Below are 9,177 nucleotides of genomic sequence, written 5' to 3' on the forward strand. Positions count from 1 at the left end.
TAACTTGAACCATCTGCTAGAGCACTCCTCAAAGTCCATGGAAGACAATTGGAGTCCTTCAGCTTTCCTATGTCCTCCAGCACAGATCCTTCTGTCCTGACACAGGCAGATCTCCCACTGATTTCCAGGTGCATGCATTACTTGTATTTTGGTATGGATATTATTTAAGCAAAAGGACATGACAAACTGCCTAGTAACGCTGATTAATGGGTGCCCCTGGGGAACAGTGAGGCATGAGATGAAGTTAAATAACTCCAACATGCATTACTCAACACTGCCACACCACCTGAAGTGTCTCATTGTGCCTAAAAAATGAATTCCCTTTTAAAAAGGAACATTTTTAATGTTTCACATTAATTTTCTGAAAAGTCCTTACACTGTGAAAAATATTCCCTATGGAAAACCCTCTCCCCACCTCCACCATCAACACCCCCACCAAGCCTTGCCCTACAGGTGCCCAATGCATCTTTGCCAAGGTGAAACAGCTTGGAGCACGTACTGGTAACCTACTCACCTCCCTTCATTTTTAAAGCACACTCATGTGTTGTCGCTGTGGAAACCAACCGATTCCTCATGTGATGTAGAGCTGCCTCAAATTCTTTCTCACTGGGCAGACCACCCCACAGACTGGTCCTGAGCCCTGGAGCTGCATCCTCAGCTGCTCCAAAACACCACAAATACCAACTGCTGCCCACACAAGCTCTGATCATATGAAGTTCTCCTTGGTGCTAGCACCACTAGTTGTTTACTAAACCCATCCTTAAGGGCACATAATCTACCCTAACTCAGTATAATTACCCATGTACAAGTGGGCAAGTCCCTAGGTCCTCGAGCACCACAGGAGTTCAGAGCAGAAGAACTTCCCATTTTTTCCCAGTGCAGCTGCAGTGTGATGACTCAAAGCTTTTCAGTTGTGCATGTGTTTTGCTCAGATCTAGCAGAGAATTTATGTGCTAAAAAAATCTTCCCAATGCTTAGTTAAACGAATCATGTGCTAGCAGTAGGCTGTAGTTCTTTTCCTTTTGATTTTATTTTTATTAGGATTTACAGTTACTAAACATCAGAGATTTAATGCACGGATAAGAAACAGCATTCTCTGATTGTATACACAACAGACATTAGATATTACTATCACACAGCTCATTCTTCCAACAGAAAGATCCTCACACAGTTAAGAATCACTTGGTCATTTATCACACATTGGCCTTCAACAGATAAACAGGGAAACAACATTTTCCAGAAGAAAAAAAAAGATTATTTGAAATTTATGCACCTAAAATACTAGCACACATTACATAATAAAGAGTGAAAAAATATATTAGTTTTTTACAAAAATGAAGGGCTTGAGTTACAGGGACATTGGCAGCACTAGAACCTGAGGGGTTTGATATCTAAGGCTACTTTTTGAGAAGGTTAATATTTTCTTCTTTGAGTTACAGAAATATCTGTGTGCCAGATCAGCCCAGGGACCTGCAGTCTTAGAACACTGGAAATCAGGATTTATTCCACTAAAATCTGTGGAGTTTCCATATTTTAAACTTAATATTAGGAAAGAATGGTGGCCTGTTTGTTTTCAGTGACTTGCTTTTGAACCTGTCAGTTTATCGGAGGGGAAAAGGTATTTAAATAAGTGTGGTTCCCCCCCAGTGCAGGTGTGAATTCTGCATCAACAAAAGGAGCCTTGGAAGGGGAAATTGCCCTTCTCAGGCAAGGCCCTCGGGCAGGCTGCAAAATGCTGTGAGTAGCCAAGTCCCCAACATCATCCTAAGGCTAATACCTTGTGTGAGGAATTTCAAGACAGAGCAAATCTCGACAGTCCCGTGATGAGAACCTGGAATTTGCCCTGTCATGCTGGTGCAGGTGTGAGGGGTGGGGGCTGCTGCCATGCAGCTGCTGGGGCTGGCTCATCTGGCAGCTGCTACGTCTCCCAGGTCCTGTGGGTGGGTTTTATGGTGACTCCTCAGCAGCCTCAGCTGTCTTTAGGGTGGAGGATGTGACAGTTGTGTTCCCTTATACCCAGCTCCTCTGTAGAATGCTGCTCCCTTGGGGTCATGGAAATAGTTTGATTTACAGGGGCCTCACAATCCCCTATTTCATTCTGAGGCAGAAACACTTCTGAAAGGACCATGTTTAGTGTCTAATCAGCTACTTCACCTGCTCAGCCTGAAGTCAGCTTTGTTGCAGAGTTGAAACTTGGCCAGCTAGTGAAAGAACCCACGTGGGCCAGAGGGGAGATTCCACAGGGATCTGATTGTTGTTCATCTTGGAGGCAGGGCAAAACCACCCCTGCTCTTGCTCTGCACCTGCAGGCACTGAGGGTCCATAACTCAGCTCAGCCTCAGTAAAGTCTAACATAAGATTATGAACTAGAGGGCAGATATTTTCAGTGCCCATCAAGAAACACTGCAGACTTACAGAGTTTTTGAGCCAGGATACTTGGTTTTAAACATTACCAAGTAGAAGTTTTTAGCTAATCATTTATCAGAGCACAGAGGCAGACATTTCTCATAATGGGCCTGAGGAGAGGGCCCCAAACATGGGAAAGGGCAGGCACAAGGTCTTGGTACATCCTTCTCCAAGTCCAGGCTCAGACAAACACTCCAAACCTGAACTCAAACTTCCTTGAAGTTTTGAGATGTATATGAGGTGTGTGCAGAGTCTGTGAAGGACTGGTTTAGTAACAGAGCAGTAAAAAAAGTACTGTCTTTTCTGTTGAATGCTGCAAGCAGGTCTTCAAGGTCTGCAGACACTGCAACCACATATCTGAAAATGATTGAGTTACTCAAGTAATTATTAAATTGGATACCACTCAAATCTGCTCTGCTCTTTATTATACACAATGATTCACCATTTATAGGGCCGTAAATTCTTTTGAAAGAGGTGTAGCAAATCCAGGCTGGGGACACTCTGCAGAGCTTTGGAAACCATCTGAAGCTGGAAGGCCTGGCTCCTCTCCAAGAGGCCAAGACACGAAGCCTCTGACCTGGTTGCAGCCGGTGATTTATAACCTCTGGGCTGCCAGAGTAGGGCTGAAAGGGGCTGAAAGATACATTAAGAGGGAAATAAAGACTTTGCCTGTATGCCAGAAGTCTCTCTGTTCTTTTTCATGCTGTTCTCACCTGCTCTCTCAGCTATCTTCTCTGACTGCTGGTCCACCAAGCCAGCTTTCCACCTGACAGTACATTTCATTTTCTTTAAGCACTTCTTTACCAAGGATTCATTTGTGGGTTTGTTTGTTTGTTTTCCCTTCAGGGAAATGGTTTAAATTACCATGCTTTGATCACCTATTTTCCTTCTGCACACACACAGACAAGAAAAATAAAAACACTTCCAGAGAAAACAGGGTCTATTTTGCAAACAACCTAGTTTTTGTGGGGAAAAAAAAAAAACAAAAAAAAACCACAAAAATGAAACAACAACAACAACAAAAAAAAAAACGGGGGAAAAAATGTTTTCTTGCAAACATTTTGGACATCCTTTTGTTTTCTCCTGCTCTTGCTCCCTCAGCATCTGGTAGAAGCAGATTTTATAAAATTGCCATTAAACACTCAGAGGCACCAATGGGGTTTGTTAGACTCACAAGTTTCATAGGGCAGACACTGTCCAGGGAGAATATTTTGCTGCTGTAGTTATTCTGAACTGAAATATTTGCCTCCACAAATACCTTTCTTTGTTCTTTGAGAAGCCTAAATGAAAAGCTTTGCTTTTTTTGAAGCCTGAATTAGTTGGGAACCAGCCAGCCAGTACCAAGGCAGTGAAGTTCCATCATATCTGTTAAAGCTGATGCATCTACTCAACTGGTCAGTAAAACAACCTGGTAATTTTTGTCTGGTACTAGACATTCTTTCTGGATCCAACTTCTGCTACCTGCACAAAGGAGTCACCTTTTTTGAAGAGAACTGTCAGAAAGAAAAGAAAAAGCATATTTTCTGTGCCACACACCAGCTCATTTCTGAGCAAGAAAGTAAAAGCAAAACTCACTAAAATCCCATTAATTACTTTTTCTTTCGAATTGTAAAAGTCTTTGCTTTTCCATCTGTCAGTGACAAGGACTCAGTTTTGCAAAACTGTTGGGGAAAGAAAAAACCACACCAAACAATCAGAATTGGGAGGTTTTTGCCAATCTGAACATGGAAAGTGTTAGTGAGTCTTCAAACTTGGATGCAATTCAGTTACATTTTGCACTGTGAACTTGAAAACCTCAGTTTGTCTGAGAAAATATGTTAGAAAAAGCAGATTCTGCTTTCCAGGTCTGTCATTCACTTTTTAAATGTATTGCTCAATAACCACTAAAATGCAGCTTTCTCAGGTGTTAAAACATCTGGGATTTGACATGTCTCTTAACTCGGATCACTGGGAATTCTGAATTGATTTGCCAAGTTTCACAGAGCAGGTAACTGGGCTGAATTTAATTCCCTTAGCTGAATGTCCATGTTTCACCAGCTCTAGCTTGTAGATGTGAAGTGTCAGGAAGCATCTCTTCTGTGTGCACAGGGAAAGTCCATGTTTTGCAGGAACATACCACAGAACAGACTGAAGAGCCAAACTGTGTTTGCACATTTGTCTGTGGTAATGTAGGGGGGGGCTTGGTGGGCAATTAAAGAACTGACACTCACCAGTGGCTGCCTGTCCCAGCTCTGCTTGTGAGCCAAACAAAAGCTCTGTCTCAGTTTGACCCACAGGAATGTGTCTCTTACACACATGGTGTGGTCTAACACTAGGAATGAGGTTTCTTCAAAGTTTATTTTACTGCAGTTGTTCACAGAATCACAGAATGTTTGGAGTTGGAAGGGACCTCTGGAGATCATCTAATCCAAACCCCTCCTAGAGCAGGATCCCCTAGAGCAGATCATACAGGAACACATCCAGATGGATTTTGAATGTCTCCAGGGATGGAGACTGCACAGTCTCCCTGGGCAGCCTGTCCCAGGGTTGTTACCCTCAGAGTAAAGAAGGATTTTCTCATGTTTAGGATAAATCTCCTGAGTACTAGTTTGTAACCATTGCCCCTTGTCCTGTCACTGGACACCACTGAGAAGAGTCTGGCCCCATCCTCCTGACACCCCCTGTAGATATTGATCAGCACTGATGAGATCCCACCTCAGCCTCCTTCTCTCTCAGCTGAACAGCCCCAGCTCTCCCAGCCTTTCCTCCTATGGTAGATGCTCCAGTCCCCTCAGCATCTCAGCAGCCTGTGCTGGATTCTTTCCAGTAGTTCCTGTCCTTCATGAACTAGGCAGCCCAGAACTGCACCGAGTGCTCCAGGTAAAGCCTCTCCCCATGGCAGAGAAGAGGGGGAGCAGAATTTCCCTCAACCTGCTGCCCATGCTCTTCTCAATGCACCCCAGGATGATATTGACCCTCTTGGCTGCAAACATTGTTGGCTCATGGTCAACCTGTTGACCACTGTGATCCTCAGGTCTTTTTCCCCAGAGCTGCTTTCCAGGTACTTGTTACCCACAGCAGAACTTCAGGGCTATTGCAGCAAAACACTAACCTGGAATGTAGAAAGATTTTAGTCACCTCTCCCTTCTCCTCCTCACCCTTCACCTCAAAATATTCCCAACACTGTCAGAGCTCCCTCAAAGGTAGGCAGGAATGTTGTGCAAAATCAGGGTTAAGCTTTAAAAACAAATAATTCACTGGTCACTGGTTACATCTTAATTAGTATCATTTGGTTCCCACTTTAAGGAAAAAGGTCCCAGATGGCTTCAGTCTGAGAAAGAAATGCAGTTTTTGATCTAGCAATCCTGTTTGTTTTCTGCCACCACCCCTCCAGCTACCCTCTAATTGAACAAAGTGGACTTAATTTGAATTAAACTGTCAAAAATCTTCCACTTAAATTGATTTATCAGCCTTCCCAGCTGAAATGGATTCATTTCTGCACAATATATATGAAGTGTGTGTTGATGGATTGCATTTCATGGAATGGTAACGTTTTTTATGCATCTTCATTAGATTCAGCTCAGGTATGCAAAGGAAAGGAGGGGGGAAGCAGGGAGGTGGGAGGAAGAGGGAAGAGTAAGTGTGCAAGAGCACATGAGGGAGGAAAAATGAGACAGAAAACTCCAGCTTGAGAGTAACAAAAATCATCTTTCATTGACTTTGTGTGTTCAGAGCAATGTTTATGTTGCCTTCGTACACCCAAAGGGATCCCTGGTGACACTTCCAACAGACAGCAAGCAGAATCCTTCTGCAAAGCCTAGGTCTCTTCATCAGAGAGGTAACTTTCTCCATACTCTGCTAGATCTCCTTCCCAGCACCTCTCCACTTTCATGTGTGTATGAGCTGGAATCTCTCCAGCAGCACAGCTCTGTGTGATTCCATCCAAACACACTGACGTGGCTTTTAGAGCTCCAGCTGTGCCATGGGATGGGTTGTTGTCCCATAGCAGCTACTGTCCATCCAAGGGGACACACTGGACCCTGCAGCTGAGGTGACTTAATTAAAGACTTAAAGAGAAGACTCCTGCTAACCTGAAAAGCTCTAGAGGCACTCCTGTGGAGCTGTCTGGTCTGGAGGACCTCCCACAGGGTCCATGACCAGCAACATAGGGTGGGTTGGAAGGTAATTATCTGTCCATTTGGCATGGTTCTGTTTGGAGAATCATGTACTTCTACCCTTGGAAGGAGAGTGTCCCTGGCCAGGCTTGTCAGGAGTGTGCTGGGCTGGCTGTGAGGCAGTGGGCCAGGAGAATATTGTGGCTGGAAGGCTGAGTGTCACCTGGGATGATGAATTCAAACCTTTCTCCAGGGAGATGTCTTTCAATGGAGGCTTCTATGGAAGGGGTATTAAGAGAGAAAAATCAAAAGCTCCAGCCAGCTCCACTATAAGCCTTTCAATTATATATATATAAAAAATGTTATTGTCTTTATTTCTGCTCTTTTCCTGACCACGAGTGTGTTTAGTGCAGTAAGAACCATTTGACAAACTCAATTAATTTCCACTTTGAATAAGGTATTTAATGTGAAGAGCTTTAGATGAACTGGGGCAGGTGCAGCTTGACTCTCTGATTGATTGAATTAAACTTCTATTCATTTCCAGCCACGCCAGATCCAGAAATTGTTCAACAGTTTCTATCTTCTCTTCCTTCTACCTGGTGTATTTTCTTTCTCTCCTTCTGGACATAAGAGTGGTGGGTGGGATTCAAAGGGGGTATTGGTTTCTGAAAATGGGGGAAGTAAATGTTCCAGACAGGGAATATCAGAGGGAAGATGCTCAATGTGGGTAAGGCAAAGGAATTGTACAACTTATGGGCAGGAAAGGCAGGGAGAAGGAGGCTGTTTCTTGAAGGCAATCTGAACAGACCTGGTGATCAGGGAGATGAGGGACACCCAGCCAGCTCATTGAAGCTGGAAGGGATGGGTTTTTCTGAATGATGTAGCACGTGGAGAGCTGGGTACCTGGTTCTGTTGCAGGTAACAAACACCCTGAAAACAAAACAGGTAGTTTCACTGAAAATCCTTCTCCATTGGCTTCATGCAAATCTGATAGAAGTAATCAGGAACATTTCAGTGGGCTTTGGAAAGGCCCTGAGTCATCAAGTGTACAATTTCTTGTTGTGAAACCTGCCTGCAGAAAAGCAGAGATCTCTGCCACCAGTGACTGCTGCGTCTTCCTCATGAAGGTGCTACAAGGAGATGCCAAAAGTCTTCTCCCTTTACGCCCCCTCTCTCAGGCTCTTTCACCAGCAAGAATATGAATCAAGTCCTGAAGAGAGCTGTCAGTGAGGGATGATTTTCCTGTGATTATTGCCTGGGTGAGAGATGATGCCTTGTTTTTTTGCAAACTGCCTTATTTGCAGAGCAGAACGCATTGGGCTCATGTCCAATTGATGCATTCCCCTCCAAACAGCAGATCCAACTACAGAGTGAGATGCAAATTTAATTATTCCACATGTAGGAAACAGAAACAGAATCTCATTGTTAAATTTGTTCTCCTACATTGGAGAGATAAAAAAACCCAAAAAACAAAAAAAGATGCTGAACTAGCCTGTGTGAGCTGAATACATTTCACTCCCCAGAGCTGGAGAGAAATGAACTCTGTTCCTGCTGCAGAAGCTTCCCTGGATAGAATTATTTTTCTTTTTTTTTTTTTTCTTTCCTATACTCAGCATTACCAGGAGCTGCTGAAACTTCTTCCTCATACAAACACATCTGTGCAATTCCCACCCCATTTCCAAGGAGTGCTTTGGGGCCACTTCACTTCCCTCTGAAAGCAGCCTCCTGGGATGAGAACCAAGCTAGTTAGACCTTAGATAGTGGGATGTCTAGATCAGAGTTGAGACAAATGGTTTTCCTTAAGGGATTTGTTCCACTTGACTTTGTTTAGTTAAAGCTGCTTAGGGGATCACCATGTAATCTGTGTTTCCTACTGCTCTTTACAATGGGCTGTGAGGCCTCTCCCATGGTCCCATTTCTCTACTGGTGTCTACAGGTTCTGAGAGGGAAAGGGACCTATCTGGATCCTGCTCTAGCAGGGGATTTGGACTAGATGATCTTCAGAGGTCCCTTCCAACCCTGATGATTCAGAATCTTTGTTTCTTTCCCTCTCTACCCACTCTTTGCTGCAGGTTTCTTCATGCCCTGCTTAGGTGGTTCTTGCTCCACTGGAGCACAGACATACTATGGGCATTACAAATGAGAGGAGGTTTAAGATAGGGAGCATCATCCTCCTTGGCAATAAGTGACCTGTTCATCTTGAGTTCATGGGTTAATTTGTGTAGAAGTGACTCTAAGGTCTACTCTGAGGACAAGCTGATCTTTCATCCACTCATCTCAATAGCATATGGCTCCAGGAACTGGTGCTCCAGAGAGGAGAACCCAGAAGGTTCCTGGAATCATCTGCTGCAATAACCAACCTGATTCAAAGGCAGCCCAAGCTCAGAGCTTGGAAGAGCAGTCACATGGAAGTCTGTGCTTCAGGTTTGTCCCCTTGAACTTGCAATTCAGGGACTGCAGCTTTTGTCTCAAGGACAATTTGCCTTATCTTCTTTGGGTAATACCAAGATCCCCATTCATAAGCAGAACGTAACTGATGAGGTCTGTCCTACCAAGCAGTAACTGACCCTAAAGCCACTCCAGCTCACCTGCATGAGCCTGGCTGCTGCCCAGAGCCAGTGGCACACTCCATCCAGTGATGAATCAGCCATGCTAGACCTATCCATCAGAGCTCCTA

Source organism: Chaetura pelagica, unplaced genomic scaffold (assembly GCF_000747805.2).
Source record: "Chaetura pelagica isolate M959 unplaced genomic scaffold, ChaPel_1.0 scaffold361, whole genome shotgun sequence".
In the NCBI taxonomy this organism is placed as follows: Eukaryota; Metazoa; Chordata; class Aves; order Apodiformes; family Apodidae; genus Chaetura; species Chaetura pelagica.